This window comes from Chelmon rostratus, chromosome 8 (assembly GCF_017976325.1).
Source record: "Chelmon rostratus isolate fCheRos1 chromosome 8, fCheRos1.pri, whole genome shotgun sequence".
NCBI lineage: Eukaryota > Metazoa > Chordata > Actinopteri > Chaetodontiformes > Chaetodontidae > Chelmon > Chelmon rostratus.
The window spans coordinates 3,398,441-3,423,995 of NC_055665.1; the positions used below are offsets into that span (position 1 = coordinate 3,398,441).

The window sequence follows — 25,555 nt, forward strand, 5'->3', positions numbered from 1 at the left end:
GGAGGAGGCGTTTGCTGGCTTTGGCCTCCTATTTCCTTTAAATGGACATTGTTCATAAGATTTTGTTCAACCTCCTCTCTTCAGGTAACAAAGCTGTCCTTGAGTCTTGGGTCAGGAAATGCGGCTGTGTTCAGTCCTCATATCTTTGTCTGAGATCTCCAGTATTTTCTTTCAGTTGATGTTTTACGTTGCTGTCACTTTCCTCAGCTCAAAGTAGAAAATATCTTCAAACTTAGGCTCAGGACAGAGGAGAGAGTGGTGTGTTTTTCACCACAAAGGGCTTCCATGAGAGAGCTGGAAGTCTAAATTTTTAGGCTTGAGGTTCCATTTCTTCCAATCATCGACCAGAACTGCACAGACCACTTTCTGCTGTTCTAGAAATCTGTCCATCATTTCATACGCTGAGTCCCAGCGTGTGGACTCGTCATGGATGATTCTGTGCTCGGGCAGTCCAAAACCTTTTTCTTTCTTCTTCAGCAGTTGGAACGTCTTTGGTGACCTGCTGAAAGCTGACACACGTCTTAATCCGGACTCTTGTGGGTGCAGGTTGTGCCCGAAGCCGGGGACCCAAGTGAAGTCCACCTGAAATGCTCTCTGTGCTGGTCCACAGGAAAAGAAAGGTTTCCCCTGAAGATGCTAATATGATATAATGATATAATATCTTTGTGTCATTGTGCAGGGCAGGGAGTTCTGTGTACATGAAATAATTCCTTGAAGGTAGGACATACCTGTTATTTCACTGCTGAAGAAGTTGTCTGAAGTCAGGTTTCTCAGCAGGACACACAGAGACCTGATCCAGCCATGCGCACTCTGCTACAGCACTTTCACTTTCTTTGCTTCATTTGAGTTTGCATCATACTTTCTCTGTTGTTCAAACACAGAAGGAAGGGCGGACTGTGAGAGTGTCAGCTCCCCTCAGCATCTCTCTGCTTATACAAGAGAAATATCACACTTTTATTTTAGAAACATTCATTTTTTCTGTTGAGATCGGGCCTTTAAAAATTGTTAAGTTATCTTTCTCATCTTAGAATTTAAGTTAATAGTACCATGTGTTATAAGAGCTTCTTAGTTACTGTACTGACCATAGTCAAAGTATTTTCCTATCACCTGAAACTCTGTTGGGCTGTTGGCCCGACAAGAGGACAGCACCCAGAACAGTTTACTGGACCAACTTAATGCTTCAGTGATGTAGAAATGGGAGCTGTCACTAACTTTCTTTGCAGAGGTCGGCGTGGTGGTCCTTTGCTAAATTTGTTGTGTTTGCACCTCTCGTTAGCACCGCTCTGTAGCATCGGGCTCGCTCATTTCCTTTGTCTTTCCTTGTTTGCTCACCTCAATGCAAACTGTTCCCCAACAGCGCTCCATCTGCTTTCAAAACCAGCTGTGGAGGCGCGACACTTGCCATCTTTAATGAGCTAACACCATCACAAAACTGAAATGACGAGTCAAGTGCAGTGTCAATACTGCAAAAGATTTGTATTGAAACAATTTAACATATTGAAAATCATTATATGTTGAAAAATTTATCCTTTTGACAACACAAGTTTCCTATCAGACAACTATTAATTAATTGGCTTAGTGTTTCATCACTAATTTTGTGTCTACCAGCATGCGTGCAGCCTAGCATGTGACTTATTTTACCCTTAGATGAGAGTTCAGCAGTGTGATTGTAAAGCATGCAATCAACTGCCATTCATGGGACTTAAGTGCATGGTAATACATTCTGAGCCTTGTGGGACCTTTTCCCCGCTAGAAGTGTATATTTATATCCGTATGAACCTATAAATAACCCCCTGGTTTTTCATTTCTGCTCTCGGAATGAATGCAATTATCTTGATGCCTTTTCAGAGCAGCCTGACTTGAATTAAGCGGCCCTTTATCATGACCACCCTTAGCCCGTGACCGCCGCTGTGACCGACCCGTGATAGATGACTTCAGTATGGTGGCCGACACAGGTGGACACGTTCACTAAATCTCCCTCTGTACCGAGCCCCCCTAACTCCCGCAATTTTCAATAATATCGACCGTGTCGTACCTCTACGCGTGTGTGGGTGTTTGAAATTTGTTCATCTTCATTCATGCCTTCTCAGCGGGCTTCGCCCCTGCACTCAATATCCAATTTCTGCCCGACTGTGGGATGAAGAAACAGACCGCCCTTCGTACCCTGAGTTTCCCGACGCGCCGGTGCACACCTTCAGCGGGGCTGATCCACGGAGGAGGAGGAGGAAGGGGGGGTTAAGCACTCTCCTCATAAGCACACACGTGTCTCAGAGATCAGGGGGATGAGAGTGGGCGGATGGGACGAGAACAGGAGGCGAGGATGAAGCAGTTGAGAGGGTGAAGAAGGTGATTACTGAGGGCCGGCTTCACAGAAAGTGACGCAGGGGAAGACGGATGATAGATTTTTTTTTTCTTTGCAGCAGAGCCTTTTCAGACACACACACACCTTTATCAGTCCTTTCTCCCCGTTTGCGGTTATTTTCAATCACTCCTTCTGCTGCCTCTTGGAGCCCATCGTCCTCCCCCATTATTTGTTCTGTCCCCTCTTGTATTTCTTTTCACCTGTCTTATCACTTCGCTCTCCACCTTCTTCAGCTGTGATTGGAGAACACTGAGCACCAATGATCCAATCTCATCCCTATTCATATACTCCAGTGCACTCTCTCGCCCCGGCCTCCACGTCACCCGGCACCGAGCCCGCCGCCTCTGCTTTTTACCTCTTTGTTTCACACATTTTGTTTAGCTTTTAAGTCCTCTTTTTACTTATCCCACTCACTTGCCTGCTGTAAAAAAAGTTGACATGGCATCACAAGCGAAAGGCTTGGTAAGCTTTTTAGAGCCAGTCACGGTGCAGCATTCCCCCGTCGTAATTACTGCTGAAACAAGCAGCTCTGGGAAGTTTCAGCGCTGGTGGACCCGTCATTACTGACAATCTCCCAGCCTTTATCTGCCATAGCTAAGACGCTCTCGCACCGCGGGGCTGTGATGATTGCCTTACTGAGCTGGGGGAGGAAGACGGGGGGGGAAAAAAGAGGATGATCAGAGAAAGGGAGCGGTGTGCAATTGGAGGTTATTCATAACCGTGAGAGAAGTAGCGCCGCAGCCGAAGCTCCTAAACTGAAAAAGTGTCTCAAACCAAAAGCCACTCAAATCTGCCAAACAGCCATCTCGGTTTCCATGGTGATTCGACACTCCCCAGCTCCAAGTGCAGAACTTCAAATCTATTGCACTCACGCTGCCCTGTGAAGCGTGCTTTTGCTGAGGTGGTGTCCGGCGCTCGGCTCCCTGCCTCCTGTCGACGGCGCATTGTTCCTGGCCTTCAGATCGAGTCGTCAACACTCTTTTCTGCTCAGTCGCTTACTTTCCTTAAGGAGTGTTTGCGTCTGCTGGAAGCTTTTTCCTGCTAAAACATGTGTTTTGTGCCACACCTCTGGGTAACCAGTGTCAAACCAGTTCTATGAAGCAACTTGTGCGCAAGACTGAATCTGTGACATTATATTGACACTGTGGTCACATGTTTGAGCTTAACTGTGCAGAATCATGTTTGTGCACAGTTTATGTGCTATCACAACGGGCTGGAAGCCAGTTCTAGGCCAATATGCAACTTGCACAGTTACTTTCAAGGGACAGCTTGTAGTTAACTTTTGAAATGAAAAATACTTGCATATTAATATCTTCCGGATTTGTCATTATTGACAACATTTTTGTCTCTTAGGCATGTCCGGAGGGGCAGTTTAAAGGCTTTTCTTATTCCTGTTCCTCTTTCTTTACAGTGTAAAAGGAAGGGTGACTCACATTGCTTTAAAAAGCTTTAAAGTCCTAACAGCAGAATTCTGGTCCCGTTTGTGGTCAAAATGCAGTTTTAAAAGGCATTTCTATCATTCAGAGGAAAAGATGAATTTATTTCTGCCATTGAAATGACTCACCAAATGTTAGCATAGTGGCTATCAGTCCATAGCAGTCGCCCAAAAGCTCCGGAAATGTTTTCTGCTCTAGACCAACCAACTGTTATCACTGGCCTCTCTGTAGCATACACTCTACCTTCTGTGCTCAGTGTTTGTGCTTCAGCGTTCCATGAAATAGCTTGGCTAAATTTTACAGGCCGGTGTGTGTGTGTGCGTGCATGCGCGTGTGCATGTAGATCCATTCGGCTCCAAACAGGCGTGGAAGTGTGCTAAAAAGGGAGAAGGGAGGAAACTGCTGGCAGGGAGCACCTTTGACGCAGCGGGTGGAAACAGGTGTCGTAAGCTACCTGCCTGCCCCAAGGTGGAAACAAACTGGTTCTTGAGAAAGCAACATGGGGAATGCATGGTTTCATTTTTCCATTCCCTCAGTTGGAAGAGGGTTTTTTGCTTCTCAAAAGCACCAATCTTTTATAATTTTGGCTTCATAAAAGCGCAAAATTCAATTTGAAGCCGAGTTTCAGCACAGTGGTCACAGACGGTGGTTTGGAAATGACCCGTCATTGCAGTTCCTCGGCTCATACCTGGACTGCAGGTGCAGGATTTTGTGTGAAGAAAGCACTCAGTAGTGTGCAACGGGTAGGAACCCAATGTTCTCTGTCCCTGAATAATAGTATGTAAACTAATATATAGTATAGGGACCAGAGTTTGTCTCATGCAGGTTATATGTGCAGTCAGAAGTGGCAGATTGGGAGTCTTTTCTGTTGTGTTGACTCTCTACTCCAGCACATTACAACATGAATTTGAACATTGTGAGCTTCAAACGTTGACTCCCAGCTTTAATTTGCAGAACATGCAGCCAGTGAAGTGAATTTAGCCCGTTTCAAACAAAGTCTCCCAACTTTACAGGCCATTAAGTTAATGAACAGTAACCTAAATGTAAGTAAAGTCATCATAGCTCACAGTCGGTTGCAAATCTGTCACATGTGTTCAACCCACGGGCGTCAGCAGAAACTCGTGTCTTCTCTGGCCCGTGTTGTCTTCACTTCTGGCTTGTTTTTGTGGCTTTGTCTGCAGTCTGGTCTCGCAGCAATGAAACACATCACCAGTCGGATTGAGGTCACGTGACTGACTCAGTCAGTGTTTGGCAATGAAAAATCCCTGTTTTGTCTTAAGTTTAGCATCGTTGTCCGGATGTGATTTGCTAATACTGTGGGAAAGTGTTTCAAAACGGGCTGCAAGTTCTACACTGTGCAGCCAAGATGGATGTAAACACCCTCAAATTAAAGCTCAAGCTCAGCACTTTAACCTCTTAGCCATGTTTTCATTTCAAATTCAATTTTCTGGTTTACAGAGCCATACAGTGAAAACACATCACTGTCCTGCTGCTCTCTCTGCGCTGTATACCCTCACTCACACTTATCGTATGTTTGTTGCTGCGTATTCCTTTGGGTCGTGCTACCAGTTTTAACATCCCTGGCCCTCTTCTAGCCCATAATCTCATCAATTAGTCATCACTTTCTTTCTATCCAAAGGTCATATGCATTATTCAGACAGTGGATCTAGTAGCAATAAAGGAATATTTTAAAATCCAAACGTTATTGCCATTTTGTCTCATTTTACTTTTGGTTAGGAGGAGTATGTAAAAGTGCAGCATGGGAGTTTTCTGTGGGAGGATTTCTTTCCCTAAAAGTTGCACTTACAGTTTCTTCTCCATTCCCAGCACGAACTCGGATACGCTCTCCAACTACCTACATAATACCGAGTCAGACCAGGCCGACGTTTTCTCAAGGGCAAAACCTGAATAGGGAGTAGCTCTAGTGTTCTGTTGACGAATGAAGCTCATCCATGCGCCAAGTTCAACAAGTCAGCCGCTCTTCCCTGGCCGCACTCCCCTTCAGCCTTTCTTTCTGCACGCTGGTCTATCTCCCCCCCCTGCTACTGCACTCATCTTCTCCCCTTTCAAATGGTAATGGCACTGAACCATGCTGGAGCTCTTCAGCAAGAAGTGAACTCTCTCTTCTGAGAAGAGAATTTATGGATTGTCATGCAGTGTTTTTAAGGTTTGGCCCAGCAGGCGCTGAGAATTTTTCCTTGTGGCCGAATCATTTTGGCCACAGTCTCAGCAGCTTACCGCAATACACCACGGGTCTCTGGCTTTTGTTATCATGCATAATGGAACAAAATCCAGCTTCAGTGCTCTCTCTGAACGCCAGCCCCCCCCCACTTTTTGCTCTACAAAAACCACTGATGATATGTGGGGGATGTTGCATGGCTCCTTCATGCTGGTGCACTTACGACCGTCCAAACTGTCACATAGTGAACGGATGAAATTTGCCTCTTGAGCAACATAAACAACTCAATCCTCAGTTGTTCACCCGCCCCCCTCATCAAAGCTCGTTCAGCGTTTAAAGACCAGACAATGACGATCAAAAGCTGAGCTCCGGCAAGTCCGCTCTCTTCACGTGTTTGGTTTGTGGGAAACGTGCGCATGATCAGCCATAAACTACAGAGAGAGAAGAGTCATAAATTTGCATGCGACTGTCTTCTATTGTTTCATAGTTCCTCAGCCATTCATCCCGCTGTCAGCGCGCCAGCCAGATATTAAAACGGGTGGTATTTTTCTAATATTCAATAATATTCACCACAGATTTTTAACATTTCTTTAAAAGGTTGTTTATGTGACATTTTTCCGTTCATAGTTCATTTAAAAACATATTCTTCACTTAAACATTAGGAAAGGGATGGCGGAGTGGAGGGGCGATGACGTGGCTGCTTTGAACGTGGTGCTTTCAGGGTACATGTTATACATCATACACCACTGTGCAACTGGGAAACTGCATGTTAAAAAGCTCTAAACTTTTTAGGGAGGAGGAGTCGTAATGATGCACACTCAGTCACAGTGTAACACTGTGACTGAGCATGAATCGCATCGAATGAAAGGAGGCATTTTAACTGAGCTTACAGCACAAGTGGAAAGCCTTACTCTATCACTGTTTTTAGTGCACTTAATGCTTTAATGGCTTTTTGTGTATCATAGTTATCAAATATTTGTGTGTGCTCGGCAGTCAAGGCTTTAAATCACTTCCAGGTGCTTGAAGATTTTCAATGATGCAGCAAAAGCAGTGGCTTCTCTCAGGACAGCAAATATGAGATGCATTCACTGTACGTTGGCGAAAGGTTTAAATCACAAAAGATTACAATAGTAAAACGCAAACACAACCGGTCAGCCAAAGAAAGTGATGTCTCTCTCATGGCACGATCTTGGCAACATTGATCCTAAAAACAGTTAGACCAGTTTGAGGGCGTGGGCCCACTCCATTAACATCAAAATGAAAAGCTTGTCGTGAGTCGTTGTCGAGCATAAATAACGAGTTTAGGCTTGTGTTGCGAGCCAGCAGTTAAAGCAGTTCTTGGCCAGTTACCAAAGCTATTCTAACATGCAGCACCTGAACGCCATCGATTGTCGGTTGATCGGTTTCAATCCCCACACTCAGATCAATTATACGGATTGATAATCAGCTTCTCCCAAGCAGCATTTCATAAACAAACTCCTACTTTATTTATTTGTTCTTGGGGTGTGAGAGAGGCCAAGACAACTATGAGTTCATGTAGAGGAAATGCAAAGTTCAACAATCCAGCGTTTATTCTTGGAAATAACTGAACTGAACAAATTGGGTACAGAGGCGGAGGCTGTTGGGAGAGGACGAGCCAGACTAGATGACCATCTGGCCCTCGCCGTGTCAATGACCCCAACTGATACGCTGTCAAGTTTTTTCCTGTAAATAACTCCCCTCTTTACGGGCAGACCCTTTGCAGAGCCTCAGATCTTGGTGGGAAAATGCTCGGTTGTAAACACTGCGTGCTTGATTGCAGTTGCACGCTTGTGTTAGCGTGTGCGCGTGAGTGGATTGCCTCTCCGCTGATTGTGTGCACGAGTTGATTGGCGGTGGTTTGTGTGAATTAGCGAGGGGAGGATGGAGCTACGCAACAAAACTGAGGCGGAGAGTGGAATCGTCGACTGCCAAGTTGTGGAGTAGCACTATATTTAAAAAGTGGACTGAAGCTTTCGACATCGCTGAGCTTTTCCTGAGGCCTTTCGCTGCACAAAAACAGGAAAAGACAGACAAGCACCAACACAGATCCTCTCAATACAGATCTACCCCAGTTTGGCACCTCTCTAAAATGATCCCCTCTCGCTCCAAACCTCTTCATTACTCTCTAACAAGCCTCTCGAGTTGAGAGTGTTGTGCGTTCTGGCAGTTTCAGGCATTTCTCAATAATTAAAGCACAGGGTTAAGCAGCACTAGCTCGCCTCTCAGCTATTTATTTTTTCCTGTCGGGGGAGTCCGTTGGGGCAGCAGCGTGTTCAGCCTCAGCCTCGTCTCCCGGGGCATTAAGGCTGCTGCAACAGCGTGTCACCCCCACTGCATTTCAACATGGCAAACACGGCTGCTCCTGCAGCCTCCAGGCGGATGATCAAAAACCTGGCAGCTGTACCATGCACCATGCCTGAATAACTTTTTTTTTTTTACCCCAGCTTTGCTCTTTTTTCATATTCATTGTGCATTAGCGGTGTATAAATAAGTAATTCAGGATCAATCAGCTGAAACTTGGCCATAAGGGAGGCTCTGGGACTTTATAATAGACTCATTTAAATAGGAGGGCGAGTGGCTTTGTTTTTTAAGGTTTTGTCAAAAAACATTCTCACTCAGGCTCCCAGTGGATTTGAGTCTTAATTGAATGCTGCCTTTAAGCAAATTGTTCATAATTCATGACTTCATGGTGATGAGAATGGAAGAAATCCTGTTTCTACAGCAGACGATGTTTGCTCGTCTGACTGTGCAACGCTGCATTCATCCGAACGTTGTCTTCTGCACTCGCCCCGACCCAGCTGTGTTTGTTGTAAGTCACTTCCTGTTATTTTTCCCTCTGCTCCTCTCCTTTGTACCCCTTCTTTTCGGCTTTGTTCTCTGCTCCCCCTGTCATTACTCTGGCAAAAACCGCCCCTGAAACACTTAATTGACTTTTCATTGACACGAGCTGTAATTGGCTTTTAATCACCGTTTTACATCTTGTTTTGATATTCAAATCAGCGGCTTAGAGAAAGGGGCCTCTTCAGTGCCGCGCTGTCATTCACTGTATGGAAACTCCAATAAGCTGCGTTTGTGCCACCTCTTGAGGTACAAATCTGAAGACTGACATTTTAACAAAAAGAAAATTACGTTGCACAATAACATACAGTTGCTCACTTCAATGGAGGAAGCTGTCAATGACCTTAGGAGCAGCTGGAAAAACAGTTTTTTTCTCTGCACACACACACAACTGGACTAAAATGAAGAAACTGATGAGACATGCGTGCGGTATAGGGTTACTAAAAAAACGAAATAACTTTCAAAAGAAGCATTAATGAGAAACAGTCGCCGGCAACAATATATATACAAAGACGAAGAAGGGAATGGATGTGTGGGTGATGTTTGCGGCAGAGTAAGACCTCTTACTTTCTCTGGGGTAAAGAACGGGTAGCCCAGGTCCAACAAACAGCCACCACGTCAGCTTCAGGACCTTCATCCTGATGGACAACGTGGTGAACGGACTCATTGACGATCAGGTACAGGTTAGCTGTGCTGGCTAGCTAGCAAGCAGCACAAAGTTTCATTTGGTTACAACCCTGATTTAAAAAAAAAAAAATAAAGAACAGAATGCTAACTGCTAATCCTCTTTGACATTTACTCAACTGAAAACAGCACAAATTTAATTAATTTATAATTGATTTGTTTATTTGAATGGGACAGTGCATATTGATGAACATGTTAAAACATGTAAAGATGACGCTAATTTCCATCCGCAGTCCCATATACATAAAAAACAAATTAAGACAGTACATTTCACAGTAAGAAAAAAGGTTGCAATATAAAACAAGTACTAACAGTGGAAAAAAAAATACAAAGGCAATATATTTAATGTCATCAGCTTCATTGATTTTTCTAAATATCTGCTTATTCTGAATCTGATGCAGCTACATGTTTCAAACAAGTCGGGACAGGAACAACAAAAGACTGGGAAAGATGTGGAACGCTCCAAAAACACCTGTTTGGATCATTCCACAGGTAAACAGGCTGATTGGTAACAGGTGATAGCATCATGATTGGGTATGAATCATCCTGGAAAGGCTCAGTGGTTCACAGCGAGGACGGAGCGAGGTTCACCACTTTGTGAACACATGATTGGCTAAAGCATTTTATTACATTATTACACATTAGCCAATCATCAGCATTACTAGACCTTGCTACAGGCATGCTGCATGCTTATTGGCTCATGACCTTTAAACCTTATTGAGATTTGGTACAGAATGTCGAGTTTCAATAGTCGTTAGTACAGTTCAGTCGCTGCCATTGAAGCACTGAAGTTTAGTTCCCAGCAGGACACTTGAGACACAAACATCTTGGCTCCCGGTGGCTCTTTGTAGCAGCCACCAGTATTGAGACGCTCACACCTTTTGGCTGAATGTGAATCAAGCTGAACTGCAGCCACCTGGACACAAACCCTTCACCCCATTTGATGTACATGACCTCAGAAATCACCCCCACCTCTGAAGCGTCACATTCTGCAGTGAAACGTATTCTTTCTGTTCAGTGACATCAGTTTCTCTGGTGGCTGTTGAAGATAAATGTTCACAGATGTGTTCTTAAATAAATCAGAGAAACAAGCTGCTCATAATAACTTCAGATCTTGCCTCATAATAATTACATTTTCCTCGGTATCAATTTTACAACATTCTTTCACACCAGAAAGTCTTCTAGACAAAACGCTGAGTATGAAGGAACCAAGAAATCCTGCACCATTGATCCCTCGTACTTATATTATTTACAATGTTTTGGTCCTCAGACCTTCGTCCGGTCCATCGTTTTCTACAAAGGTTAACCAGTGGATCGCTGCCTGTATGTTTCGAGCAGAAACAGGAACTCGTGAACACCAGTGAATGCATCATGACTGCACACATTTTAAAGGCCTTCAGCCAATGACTTCGTGGAAACATGGACACAAGCATGTGCCAAAATTCATGATAAATTGATCCTAAATGGAAATAACATAAAGAAAAACACACGGAAATTGCACTAAACACTTCTTTCACACAAACCATGGCATTACATGAATAGTACCACTGAACGGCCAAATGATGGACAGCCAGATTTTAAATAAGTACGTATGGCGTGCCAAGCGAAGACATGTAGTGATTATGCCATCAGTCTCGAAATAAAAGGAGTGAAAACTGAGCAAGAACAACTTCTGGTCCAAAGGCTCAAGATTAATGTTCTAATTTAGGAATGCATTGTGTTACGTAAACATTGCTTTTGTTCTTGTGGTTTCACTACTGGTGGGGAGAAATATGTATATAGGTTTATTTTAATCGATAGGGTGTTTTAAACACGCTGTGTTTGGCAGGTGGCCACATCAGGCATGAAGATGCGCGAGTGCTGGTCGATAAGTCAGGGTCAGTCTTCCGCCTCCGCTCGCTGCTCTGAAAGCGGTTCCCACGCTCTTTGCTACCAGCGGGGGAAAGATGAGCGTATGCATGCATGCATCCTGTAGACGCCATCAGTTTGACAGAAACAAACTTTTTTTTTCCTTTTCCTTTGTTCCGACTGCGAGCATGGCAGCAGAACCTGGGCACTGCTGTAAGATGTCCACAAACTCGTCGACTTCAGGACGGCCTGTTGTTGTTTGAGCTTCGCTCGGATGGCGAACACGTCCGATCCCTCGGCGCTCCCGAGCTCCGCAGCTCAGTAGCCTTTTCTCACATTAGACAGAGCGCCACAGGAGACGAGGATTAGCATGCATGAGTATTTTTTCACTTTCTGCCTCTCTTTCTACTTTTTACTCCCAAGTCTATACTTTTTTGTCATCCCACCATCAACCCCCTCTCCTTCCTCCCCCTCTTTGTCACTTTCCGTCACCGTCTCTGTATTTCCTTTCTTTCATTTTGTCCTTTTTTTTTACTCTCCTTTCGCTCCTCTGTTTACTCTCTCTGCTCTCCCTGGTGGCTGAATGATCGTGAGTGACGTTTAGCAACTCTTCAGCCGCCGGGGAGGCTTTGGGAGGGAGCCCGCTCTTTTTAGAGCGTCCGTGATGCTCCCCAACAAATTGTGACACTAAGACGAAACGTAAGCTGGCAGCCAGCGTGTAAACCATTCAACTCCCTAGACCTTAGACAGGTTTTTTTTCTCCGGCGCTCCATAAGACTCATTCCCCTCTCCTTTGACTCTCCCCTGGCATCCAGCTGGAGAATAAAAGTGTTTCTTTTTCACTCCTGGAAAAGGGAGGAGAAGCAACCTGAAGGCCTGCGAGTTATTGCACTGACAACGCCCACGACTACCCCTCCACCTTCCTCCAATACCTTTCCTTCTTTATAAGTAAGTCATTTAATTAAAGAATTGCACATGGACTCGTTTTTTTCACTCCTGGAATGAATGTGGCCGCACATAGATTATTAAAAACTTTCCTTCTTCAGTTTTCATATTAGCTGTCATGACCTGAACCGCCCTGAATCCTCACTTAAAATCACAGCTCTCTCCTCACCTGAGCAGGAAGGATTCATTTTCCAATCCACTCGTCCGATGTGATTAATTTTGGTTGAATTGTGAGGAAGGCAATTATTATTTCAAGTAATTTTAGGTATTGCTTAATATTCAATGGTTACCCGGGGCCATTCTTTATATACTATATTAACTATACAGTAAATCATGAAAAATAGCAAGGCTGGAACAAGCTCAGCCGGAGAACTGATTAAGAAAAGTGTTGCTCACAATGGAACGTCTTTTGATTCATGTTAGTGGTAACACCACACACCCTCTGCGCAATTTCACTGTTGCATTAACTCATTGGTTGAACAGCCTCTCATATTTAGCTTCAGCAGGTCTCCTGTCCAAGCCTTCATTACCGATGCCCCATTATCTGAGCGTCTGCCCCTCTGAGGCTACGAAACCAGGCCGATAACGAGGCCTGCCATTTAAAAGGCCACAGTATTCTCACTGTGTCATGTCTCATTACAAACCACCGCAAAATTTGTTTACACCCCTCCTCCGGCCTCCTAGCCCTCTTATCAAGACCTGTTTCTGCAAGAGCCATAGCAGTCTAAAAAGCCCTCATCAAAGAAATGGGTCTGAAAATTTCTACATTAGAGTGAAGTGCTGTTGCAGTCTATATTTTCCTTCCTCTGCTGCCCCCTCCACAATGTTTTTTAGCGAGATCAATCTTGTTTCCGCACAATTGCACAGATTGTAATCTATTCCAGCTAAAAGGAAAAAAAAGCTGAACTTGAAATAGAGCCATTCATCACAGAGTAAACAGCATAGCAGAAGGGCAGGGGGAAGGAGCAGGAGAATGTTAAGAGAAAACGCTCGGGGTAAAGAGAACAGAAAAGAAATCTCCACTGGAAAGGCAAACAAAACGGCAAGTCAACGAAAGCCGCCGCCGTTCCCCGCTCTCCTCACGAGGATGTGACATTTAAGAGGGAGGTGTCTTGTCTTTGCCGGCCTAATTAACATTCCACAATATGCCAGCTGGAGATGGACACCCCGCCAGTGCTGTTCCCCTTTTCACCCTCGGTCGTGTTTGCCCATGAAGTCTTTTACTCCCTCTAAATGTAACTCTCAGTTCCCTCGTGCCCCGAGGTCTTTATTGTGTGACGATGCACACGGGCTCTGCCAGTGTCGTCTCAAATGTTCCACTGTGGTCAGTCTATTTGCCGTTGCCAGAGGTGTCAGGCAGCGGTAACCATGGTGACAGTGTTAGGCCTGAATCGTCGGAGGTGTCGGAGCCCCGGGGGCACCGCAGATCTAACTACAAGAATCTGTCGTGCTCTGTGCACTTTCTTTGCCAGGTTGGTTGCAGTCCTTTGGCAAATGTCAAACAAATGTGTCACGAGCCCATAACCTGATCTCAGGACAGCAGGACAGCAGGACGATTAAAACCTTTCTCTTGTGGACATTGTCGTGGTGTTTTTGCACTGCACTTCCCAGAGATCCGTCCGACTGTGCTGGTGGTTGTGAGACGTCTTACTTGACTCACCGTTATCGTTGCTGCTCATGCTAACCACTCAATTGCGGTTAATTACTTCAAGCTCCACGCTGCTTTTGCTGCATCTCTGAACAAATGTACCAAAATGATTCAGAGAAGAAGAAGATGCTGAGAGCTGGAAATGGAAAACCTTTCATGAACTGGCTGCAGATCAACTTCCTATTATCACCTGTGGAAAATACAGTACAGGAGTCTGGCATTTAATTACTTGCCTGCCGCTATTTTCTACACTAGCCGACATCACCATAAAACACATTTCACATCCCACATGCCAAATTTCCACGCAAAATATTTCTAAAATTCCACACAGACAAGAACTGGCATGGCCGCTTCATGTTTTTATGTGTGCAGCCGTTTTTATTGCTGCATCTGAGAAACCAATAAAAACATCTGCATTCGCTCACTTCCCATCACCGCTGTCCGCAAGCAGCTGATAATTTTAGCGTGCGAGCACGAGGAGTTGCGTGACGAGCAGGACAGCGGGTGCAACCGGAGGGAAATTGCAGACAACAAAGGGAACGCGGCCGGTGGGTCTGTGGAGTGTATTATTGTTTTCTGCTGGTACGTGTGCTGCTCCGTGCAGTCACGACTTTAGCATAAAATGTATTAAAAGTAGAGAACCCTCACTGATACATGGAAAATTAGAAACTACATATATAGAAAGTGGGCAGGCAGCAGGGAAGAGAGGAGGAACTGAAAATAAGCCCTTTTGAGAGCACAGAAGGAGGTTCACTTTTTTCTCCTGTTAATAAAAAAAAATACACTGGAGTTGGTTTATGTATCTGAAATATGCTCATTATAGAACAGAAATTTGTCGCAGACTAAATATAAAAAGACCTTCCTTTTTTATTACATAAGCCTGTTGACACATCTCGCTTTGTTCGGCGTCTTTCTGTGAGGATAGCACTTCGGAAACGAGTGATGCACACATTGTTAGTGCCAGCCTTTTTTTCTAACCTCAATCAAATGATACAGCATGACGCTGTTCACCAGATTTGATTTAGAAGTCTCCAAAATAACCAGAAATGCACCGAATAAACAGGCTTCCTCCTGGTGTCAGTAAGTGTGTGTATGCTGTATTGTGATTTATTCATCACCTCGGTGTTTGGCTGCTTATCAGCAGTGCAGGCGAGTATTGAGCTCGCGGAGATGACAGAATTGCAGAGCTTGCTGTGCCGGGCTGAATCTCTGAGCCTGGAACAATAGACGATGAAAATGAGAGTGGCAGCGCGGGGTTGGGGGGGGGCGTTGTCACTCGTGTGAAAGATAGATGCCACACAGAGCTCGGGCTGAAAGTGGGACAGCTCTCAGAAGGACGGCCGAGAGACAGGGGGGCCAAGATACCACGTCTCTCTTTCTAGCTTGAGAATCGGCGGCCTGGGCAGATCTTTCAAGGACTGATTCAGCAGTCCTCCCTCTCTGCTTCAGCTCTCTGAATGTGCCAGTCTGATGAACGATAAGCATGAGTGGTTTGGTTTTGATATTTGAGGCCCCTCCCTTGCTGTCAGTTCAAATGCAACTCCAATTTAGACTGTGTGCCTCTGTGCGTGTGCGCCTCTTGCTGTAGGTGGAGATTTCCCCCACTGGTATAAAATCCCAGTGACATTTGACCGTCTTTGATATCCTTGATTGTGTACTCCACCTCAACTAAAACACAGCCTCTGAGTCTGTGCTGGTCTCTGTGGATTGTCTCCACTGATCAATTCCTCAGCCCATCTGTCTGCAAGGCTTATTCACAGGGCCGCACAGTAGGCGAGACGAACCCTCACGGCAGGAGTCTTCATTAAACCGATCCCCCCTCCTCCTCCTCCTCCTCCTCCTCCTCTTCCAGCTCTCTCCAGGCCCGGGCAAAGTTAATGAGAAGATTCGATCAGCTGGCACCCCCACCTTCCTTGGCTCCATCCCCTCATCCCGGCCATTGTCTTCCTCCCCCGTCAGCTTTGACTCATTCACATAGCTGAACGGTGGCCAGTCAATCCTGACCTCCAATCCTCCGTCTTTAATAGGAGCTGGACTCGTTAGTCGATGTACGTTTTGATCTGAGCTGCAGCCCTGCTTAATTGAAGAGTGTCCCGTTTTAATCTAAATGATGCAGAACGTTTTTCACCTCAACAAAGAACACAAATTCTGAATGCTAAGACGATTAAAGCTCCAAAACAAATGTCAAATACACAGGAAGCTCAAAAACCTCTGCATCGTCGCATAAAAGCCCGTATCAGTAGAACCCCATCTCTGCCGCTGTGCTGTTCTGTGTGTGGGAGGTTGGGGGGGGGGGGTGATGGTGGTGTGGCTCAGTTGTTCTGCCAGAGAAATGGATTTGCAGTGATGGATGGCATCAGTGGCACTGTACAGGTCTCAGCCTGTTGCTGAATCACAGCTTTAAACTAATTTCGTGGGCACAGCGGAGCCGTTGTGCTTTGTGCCCGAGCTCGGGACCTGGCTCATCTAACCACCCTGCCGGAGCTTGCATGCCAATTACCCCCACCAACTTGCCAAGAAGAGCAGGCAAAGCCAGAAAATAAAGAAGTATTTGCTCACTTGCTGAGACAAACACTTTGCTTTAGTGTCCTTGTTATTCAGTGCCGTAGGTAGCAGGGGCGATAAGGCGGTGTAGTGTCCTACAGACGACCCCTGAGTTAATTTGATTATACCCGTCGTGGTGATTTTCCTTTCCTGTCCTTATGTTAGCATAAGTGTTCCTCTTAAAGCAGCAATTTCTGCACGACTCACCGCATCTCTGACATCTTGACATCTTCCAGTGTTTTATAAGTAGTGTGTAGGCTTCAGATCTGTCTTCAAACTATCAGGCTCACTGCACAGTTTACCTTGTACGTGCTCCGCAGAGTGATGGAAGAACTAAACTGAAGGAATGTCAAGAAGTAGTTTCGAGGGGAAGAATTAATTTGGCTCGAGGCATTTTCTCATCACACCTTCATTTTTTTTTTTTTTTTTTTCATTTCTCGGAGAGTGTTGCACTTTGTACAGCTTTGGATTTGTCATTAGGAGTTGGGGAAATGTCTTGAATTGAAGTCTTGCTTTTAACCTTCTTTGTGACAGATGATACAGCTGATGAAAGGATCACGAGTTGTGTCTGGATTGCTCTTTTTAGTTGGCTATAATGGAGCATGCATGGACAGTATGTGTGAATGGAAAATTCCAATTCTCTAAGGTCGTAATTTGCTGTTTTTGCTGCAGCAACCTCAGATAATGAGCATAAATTTGATTTCATTCAAGCTGCTTTCAGTCATGCTGAGCACAAACAGCTTACAGGCGTGTTTGTTATGTTGTCGGCCACATACTGTACAATGCAGCCCTGTTGGACAGGGAAGCGACGGCGACGGCGACCGATTCTGCACGGCTCTCAGCAGAATCACATGGCAGTCTGCTCTGCGTCCAGCAGCAACACTCTGACATGGTCAAACCTGCAGCAGCAGTGAAAGAAAATGGGGAAAATCTGTGCTCCTTCATGGTTCTCCGCCCCCTGTCTGTTCTCTGGGCTGAGACGGCGTGCTGGAAAAATGGCAACGTGATGCCGTGTTGCTCATTCGCCTGCCGCAGCCGTAAAGGGTTGCAGCAGTGATTCAGTGTCACACTTGGAATCCTGACTTTTTAACCCCTGTGTGGTTCGAGCCCTACAAACACGTGATCCTGCGTTTCCTGTAGAAGCACCTCTTCATTCGACCCTCCCCTCATGGTACAGATCTGTCCAACTCCACTCCCCCAGCATTTTAACTTTCTGTTAGTCTAAGCCTAAACCGAGATAACTCTGATGATCCTGATCGTCTTCAGGCTTTAGAAAGCTCCTCTGTTATTCAGGCTGCTCCTTGTGACTAATAAGCTGATGTTTACGCGTAAAATCGCTCCCTTTTAATGCTTGAACACCACCTTACGACAAAGGTGTCTCAGGAATGTAAAGGTGCTGCCACTAGCTGTTTGTCACAGTGTTTTTAAGGTGGATTCATCGTTTAACATTGGTAAAACCTTCCGGTCTCTGAGGACAGGCTCTATTGATGACCTGTCCTGATGCAGGTTCTGTTCGTAAGGTGATACAAACGTTAAACTGACAGTATTGTTCTGCTCGTATCTCCCTGCGCTCCCCTCAAAAAATCCCCAGCGATCTCATCTCTCCTCCCCTTTTCGAGTCACGGCAGCAGTGTGTGACCTCGGACCTGTTTGGGTCTGCAACGCATTAAGATGAATGCAGCCGGCTCACTGTCAGATGATGAATTGCAGGCTCCAGGGGAGGCTCTCTGCTATGTAAAAGAGGCGCTTGCAGACATGGCACTTTCATCAATCAGAAGGGGGGGCCGCTGTAATGTTGTTACACTGCAGAAGGTGGAGCCTCTGTTCATATGCGGCAGACTGATCTGGAGACAGAGCCTTTTCTCTTTTTAAGTTATTTGGATAATGCTCGCCCCCCCTGTGTGGTATAAGAAACCTGACTTGGGAGTACATTCATGAAACGGGTTGGCAGATAAAGTCCTTGTTTTGGGCTTCATTCAGGGTTTCCCCACTGTAATCACCTGTCCTCACACTCAGGTAACATTGCCATACCTGCCCTACAATTTTCTCGTTTCACTCAGTTGGCAGCATCAAGGTCTCCATTAAAGTGACACCTGGGATCTCACGTTCACAATTCTGCACAAAAACCCAGCAGAGGTCCCTGACAGCGAGCCTGCCACTGCTTAGTCAGCGCTTCAGACGGCCTGGAGATGATTTTGGGCATGGTGCAATGCCCCCGGTGGAATGATGGTGTGTTGCAGCCGAGTTGATAGCCTCCAGTGAGGGTGGAGCAGAGAGCTTCACGGGGCAAATACGGATGAGCAAGGCTGGTGTCACTTCCAGGTGACAGGTAGAGAAAGCAGAAGAGGGCGGGGAGGTTTTTCCTGCTTTGTTTTCCCCCCTCTCTCCTGTCCTTCACACTTACAGAATTTTCTGAGCTTCCTGCCCAGCAGGTAACTCCCACCTGGTTTTCTCAATCGAATTTAGAGAAAAGCTGGATGCCGAGAGCTGCATGTCGGACCTCAGAACTTTTTGAAATGAAATGTGTTCATGTAATTGAAATAAATATAACTGCCTGGCTGCCAAGTATTGAAAGTCTAGTCAGGTTCTTCTTCAGTGTTGTTTATTCTTTGATCGGACATTTCTTGACCTAAATCGGAAAATTAACAGAGTTTGCCAATTTCAGTATTTCATTCAGGTTCGAGGTCTTGCATTGCTGCTTGTCTTTAGTCACGAAAACACATCAGAAGCAGAGTAATTGAAGCTAAATAGAAAAAAGGAGGTTTGTAGAAAAAACAATGTTTTTATTTTCAATTTTATATTGAAAGAAATAGAATCAGTACAGGAACAGCTTTCATATTGGAATGAGTATTGAAAATAATACCCAGCCTTAATCTTAATAAATATTGTTAGAACATAAAATGACATATACTGTGACGGGAGGCTCCAGCGTTCCTCTTTAAACACTTGCAGATCTCTCTCCTCTACGAACGGCGCCTTCTCTCCTGTTTTTTTTTTTTTTGTGTTAGTTGCTGATCTCCTCCCAGAACCCGCCGTATCTCCACCTCTCTGTTCTCCCGTCTCTCCCTTCCTGTTGCTACCCTCTCATTCTCTCTGCGTGTGGTCGTCGAGTCGTGGCAGTTCTTGCGGCGGGAGGTGTGGTGTAACCCCGGCTGCTTTGGCAGATAAGCCTCAGCCTGCCCACCTGCTTTCCCGCTGCTCATCAGCCAAATAGGACTTGCGCTGTCACAGGCATTCGCTCGGCGGCGGAAGGTTGCCACCTCGACGGATCCACCGCAACCGCCTCGCCGCCTCCAATTCTCATCCCTGGGAAGTATGGAGAGCATCCAAATCTCCTTGAAACAAACAGCAAATGTGAAAGTCTCCAAAGAATTGAACCATTGACAGGGAAAGTTGCTCCCTGTGTCAGTTTGTGTGAGATGTTGGAGTTTTTAATGGGTTTTCACTTAATTTCACCAGGATAGACTGCTGAGATCAGGATGTCGGAACAGATTATTTGACTAATTGTTTCAAACATTTCGGTGATCAATTTAATGGAATCAGCTTCTCAAACTTGACGATTTGCTTCCTTGTGTGTATAATTTTAAATGCACTCTTTTTGGATTTAGAAATATAAACTCTGTGATATAGACCACATCAAACCCGTACAACAGCATTTAAATTACATCGCATGGTCTAACCAGAGAGTGGCAGGGCAACAAATGATGCACTGAATAAAACATTTGTAATCTGCAATTTAAAGTTATCTAACGGTATAAAAACTGTAGTTTTAAGGAGTTGTGAACATAAAAGCTTTCTTTCCGAAACCTGCATTCGTTCTGGGAGTGGATGCAACTAAATATCCTGGGAACCGAGCTCGTATCTTGAATTTGATGGAAGTCAGCGGCCAAAAAACTAGTAATAGACTTATAAATAGAAGTGTGCAAGAGAGGCAGCCTATGTTTGGTCATGAAGCAGGTCAAACTGGGCCTTCTTGGTGTACTTTTACTTTCGAGGCCTTTGCATAGTGGCATTAAGTTTAATGCTTCACAGCCAAAAAGGGGATCCAGTCCAGGACTACGATCAGGTGTTGTGTTTTCAGGACAGCCTTTGTAGACGCACGCCTCTCAGGCACTCGTGTGCACGCAGGCCTTCAGTGCCGCGCTTCCCTTTAATTGATTTGTTACTGCTCTAATGACGGTTATAACATCAAGTTGTCTGCTCTGATGATCCAATCATCGTGGCTGTCAGAGAGGCGCTCCCTCCCCCAGGCACATCCTGACGTGGAGCCCGAGCTGCGGATGCAGGAAAGCCAGCTGCTCGGCGGTGGATTTGCGGCGCCGAGCCGAGCAGTCGGAGCTATATTTCTGTGCCCTGAGCCAAAGGAGCGATTGCCTGGTGAAAAGCGTCATGGTAAAGGTCAATAAACAGTGGCTCGGTTACTGCGTGGCAGATTGAAAAGGAAATTATTTTGTGGTGGAGGCAGAGAGGTGTGTGTGTTTGCATGTGTTGTGTTTATCTGTGTGTGTGTGTGTGTCGAGGCGCAGCCCCGTGTCCTGTTCTTTCCGTCGAGGGTTTCTCTTGGCAGCGAGTCTTCCAGCTGACCTGTCAGTGTTAGTCAGCCTACAGGGCTGTGAAATGACCCACCGCAGGGCTCACCTGGGGCCCTGCAACCTCTTTCAGCTGTTCCCTTCACACTGTTGCTCCCCAACTATGTTTTATTCCTTCTTCCATCTCCACTCCCCCCCCTGCTTTATATTCACTCGCCCTTTTCTGTCTCTCACGTAAGCAGAATCGCTCACTTTCTCTCTTTCCTCCAGAGACTTAATGTTTCCTGTTTGGATCCTGTTTGCAAGACTTCAATAAGAATCACTTAATGTAGTGAGAGAGGAGAGTCGGACCCCTGGTTTTTCATAGACCACTGAAAGCGTTCCAGGAACAGGAACAGCCTATCTCAACGGCTCGTCTTGCTTTCTGTGGTTTTTGGCCGTGTCTGATTCTCTTCTATTATGTACAAAATGAGAGTGCCAAGTTTTTCCTTTTCGTTTTGTCGCTTCAGTCCTGCAGTCCATGTGTTCCTTTATCCTCGCAGTACTCAGCTCCCGTCCAATCCTACCTGCAAGTTTAAAGCCCAAGTGTTTTGTCATTTGTGGAGTTTGATTCCGGAAGCACATCCGTGGCGCTCTGGCCCAGCACCCCAGAGCGCGGTACTTTCCTCTGATGGTGGAGAGATGGATGATGGAAAGAGATTGATCCTCATGGCTCAGACATCAGTCAGGCTGACAAATGGCAGCCCCAAACTTGGAAAGCCATTAGCAGACCGAGGCAGGAGTGAAGCTGGGCCAAGCCCCGCTGATTTCCATGAGTCTCCCTTCCAAAGCGCAGGCCCGTGCCAGGCCACGACACGGCGGCGGGTGTTAGCACCACCTCATGTCCGTGCTAGCCTTCGCCGCCACCAGCCAGCATGTTGACACAGGGCCGGGCCTCAGTCATTAATGAACAAACCCTCCAAAGAAACATGAAGGGTCGGCCCGTCTTTTCATTTCACTCGTATGACTCACGCAGCTGGCGGAGGGCTCTGGGAGTTGAAAATGCGTGCTTTGATTGGCATTATGAATTTACCGCCCAGTGTTTACAGTTTGTCAACGCTGATGTCATGATTCAGACTGGAGTTTGGACAAAGTGAAGCAGAGGTTTTGGAATAAGGCTCCTGACATGCACATGTGCCGAGTTAAAGCGCCCGTGAAGCCGAAGTTGTTGCCCTTTGATACCGAACGTTTTCTCCTCCAGCCTATATCTCCATGCTCTCCTTTGAACAGCTCGCCTTCTCTCGCTGGACGCGCGCCAATTTGGATTCATATTGATTCGGAATCTGATTTTCACCGCGTGGACTTGGGAAAAATAGCTTTTTTTGAGCTTCTCTTAGAAAACCAGGTGAGAGGTTAGCTTTTCTGCCTTTGACTGAGCTCCGCAGAGAAGAAAATGTGTTTGGTATACATCAGCCACTGCTGTGTTTCTCTCTTTGCGTCTTTGTTTTAGCAGCTGCTTTTGTAAAGGAAACATCTTTTTTTTTTTTTGTTCAAACAGAAATAAAGAGTCAGTCGGGAGGGAGGGCAGAGGGGGAGAGAAACATTAGCTCGTCTAAACGCTGTGCCAGAACTCCTCTCCTGCGATTACTGTAAAATAACACTGAATATGCTATGGCGTGTTTACAGGGAAAAGTGGTTCTGGAGCAAATCCTGAGAGAGAAGCCCGATTGTTGAATTTACCTTTTATCAACAAAGCAGTCGGAATTATATAGGCGACGATCGTTTGAAGACTTGAGCTGAGGCGGCGCTGCTCTTATCTGCGAGAGATTGGAGTGTGGGTGCGGAATGGACTGGTGCAGTGAAATGTTGAGCTGTAGATGAAGGGGACACTGGCGCCATTTCTTAGCGAGCTGGTGAACAAAGCAGATACTGACGTTGACTGGTGTTTGAGTTGAAAGTAGTTGCCTCTTCACGGCAAACATTGTGTGTGTGTGTAGCACTCCTGTGTTACACCACAGTGACACGCAGGTGGGGGGAGAGAATGCCGCCCTACAGGAAAAGTCACGACGCACATGTAGATGTAACATGTGGAATGTGGCCCCGACTCTTCCTCAAACCGGCCGCATTTGTTGACGAGTGATCGAGTGAGGCGCTTCAAACTCAAACCAGAGAGGAAAACCGCCTAATGTGGATTAACTTTGGGAATAAAAAAAACACTTTTGCGCCTTCACCACACGTGGAACGCTGGAAATGGTGCATCGAGTAAGTAATTATTTACCATTTCTGTCTTCTAAGTCTATGAGCTTCTGAGCCACCTTAACCTTTGACATTACCTGAAGTGTCAAACTTTTGTCTCTCATTGTAGATCTTTTAAAAACACCCTTGATTACAATCTGAAAAGTGCCACCATGGACTAATAGACCTACTGTAGACTTTTCTTCTTTCCACTGTGACCCTCAAGGAGGTATATGGACATAAAAAACAACAGAAATAACCAGAAAACAGTCACTGTTAATGCGCTGTGAAGAGCGAATACAATACAATAAAGAAGAAAATAATTAGAAAATACATATATAAACTGACCTAAAAGTAGTCTTCTTCATTTTAACAGACTTCATTTCAAGTTTTAACTCTTAACACAATCAAAGCAATGTGAAGTAAATAAGAATAAAGTCATCATCAGAACGAGGTTGTCATCTTGAACAAGACGTGCACAGTCTGGAGACGCAGTCACTTAAACATCTTTTATTAAACGTTGGCGGATTATAATCAACACACCTGACTTTACACAGATTACTTTTGTACACTAGAGTTAACAGAAACAGATATTTTAGTTTCAGACAGTCTGAAGCTGCTGCGCTGAGGTCGTTGCTGAGGCGTGACGTATACAGGTGGCGGATTACCCTGAACTTTATTCAACCAGGATGGTCTTTGAGATGGAAATCTCCTTTTTTGTGATAGTCTTGGCCTGAATGGCAGCACGTTTGTTACACAAATGAGCACATGCTCTATATGCTGAGAGAAGAGGACTGAGGACAGGAGGAAAGATGGGGAAGTTACTGAGGGAGAAGCATTTTAAAGGAACTGAACCACATATTAAACAGGAAAGAAATTTAAAAAAGTATTAAAACACCAGAGCTCCACTTCCTTTTCTGTCATTACAGCGTCCATGACTTTAATAATTTTCAAGGAGATGAAACGGCCGAGCTGACGGAAGAACTGAAAACATTCCTCAACTGTGAAATACAACTTTATTCCAAAGTTTTCGTAGCATTAAGTGGCTTCAGTGAGTCAATAAGGCCACGTGCGTCTGTGGTGCTTCAGACTCCCACTGATCAAAAATGAAGCCAAAACAAAGTGGACTCGGGCGCTGCCATCTTCAGGCTGGTGCTGTCACTGCACAGTAGTGACCGGGAGTTGTGGTATCAAGGACCCAGACTCGACCGCTGGTCAGACAGCTGTCAAATCATCACATCAACTTTTTATAGCATCAAATAACTCATTTAAACCAAGCATATCAGAAAAGTGAACATGCATAAGCATGGTAAGATCTGCTTGAAATGACAGAAAGCATCTCCAGGCAAAATTTATTTGATGCGTTCTTTGATTTTTTTTTTAGTTTGGCCTGTGTCCCACCCGCTAACGTGGAGACGGCCGGGTTTATGAACTAGAGCCAGACCCCCCGGGACAATCGAGATGTCATGTCGTCCATCTTTCTATGCAGCCGTCGCTTCGGACATTAACTCTCGCTGCAGTTATTACCGGCCTCTTACACGTGAACTTTGACCTCTATCTCATTAACCTTTAAAGATGTATTAAGTATCTTGTTAAAAATGAGAAACGGCATCATTCTACAAACGACTTGTGGCCGGATTGTCGCCTGTGGTCGCCCGTTGGAGGGATTTTAAGGCAATATGAAAGCTCATCCACCACCGAGATGCCTTGTTTACTGAAGAGCTCTACACACCTGGAAATGGGCAAACGGTAGTTTAAGAGTGCGGCTGTTGGGGGGGGGGGTTAGCGTTGACAAGGCAACGGGAGCTCATTATCTCGCCGTGTATGCTGGTCCACGGCGCGCCATTGATGGGTGCCAGAGAGTTTGGAGCAGACAGATGGGGTTGCACCCTACGTTTCACACAAAAGACGATTGAGCAGGAATAACACGTCCATGGAAATGACATGTCGGCGCTGTAATCCTGGATTACCTGTCTGCCTCGCTCTCCTCCTCCATGCGTGTCGCGCGTTCCACATCAGACAAGATAACAAACGGTGGCTCAGCCTCGACTGCTGCGAGACTTTGTTTGATCTGTATTGTCAAGATACAGAATGTGTGCAGCGGGAGCCCAGCTTCCTCACTCTGCCTCCGCTCATCCTCAGCTGGCCAGTTTCTGTGACAGGAAGTGTGATGCAGGGACAGGTGAGAGCGAACGGTTTAGGTAGAGGCTGAAGCCAATGTGTTCGAGGTCATGTGGTCGGCATCGTGATTGATACACGATTACTCCTCATATCTGGTTGAGTCAGTGATCGTATCTGCTGTACTCG

At 45.6% G+C, this 25,555-nt stretch overlaps 1 protein-coding gene across 3 annotated transcripts in view; it reads left to right on the plus strand.

Moving 5' to 3' along the window:
- sema6e (sema domain, transmembrane domain (TM), and cytoplasmic domain, (semaphorin) 6E) overlaps positions 1 to 25,555 on the plus strand; it is a 149,776-nt gene that overhangs the window by 26,211 nt on the left and 98,010 nt on the right. Inside the window, exon 1 of one of the 3 annotated variants that reach the window (XM_041941750.1) lies at positions 23,145 to 23,275. The exons of the other annotated variants lie outside the window; for them this stretch is intronic. The gene's annotated coding sequence lies outside the window, so the exon portion shown is untranslated. Of the gene's footprint in view, positions 1 to 23,144; positions 23,276 to 25,555 lie in introns of those variants that run through there. 3 annotated transcript variants of the gene reach the window in all.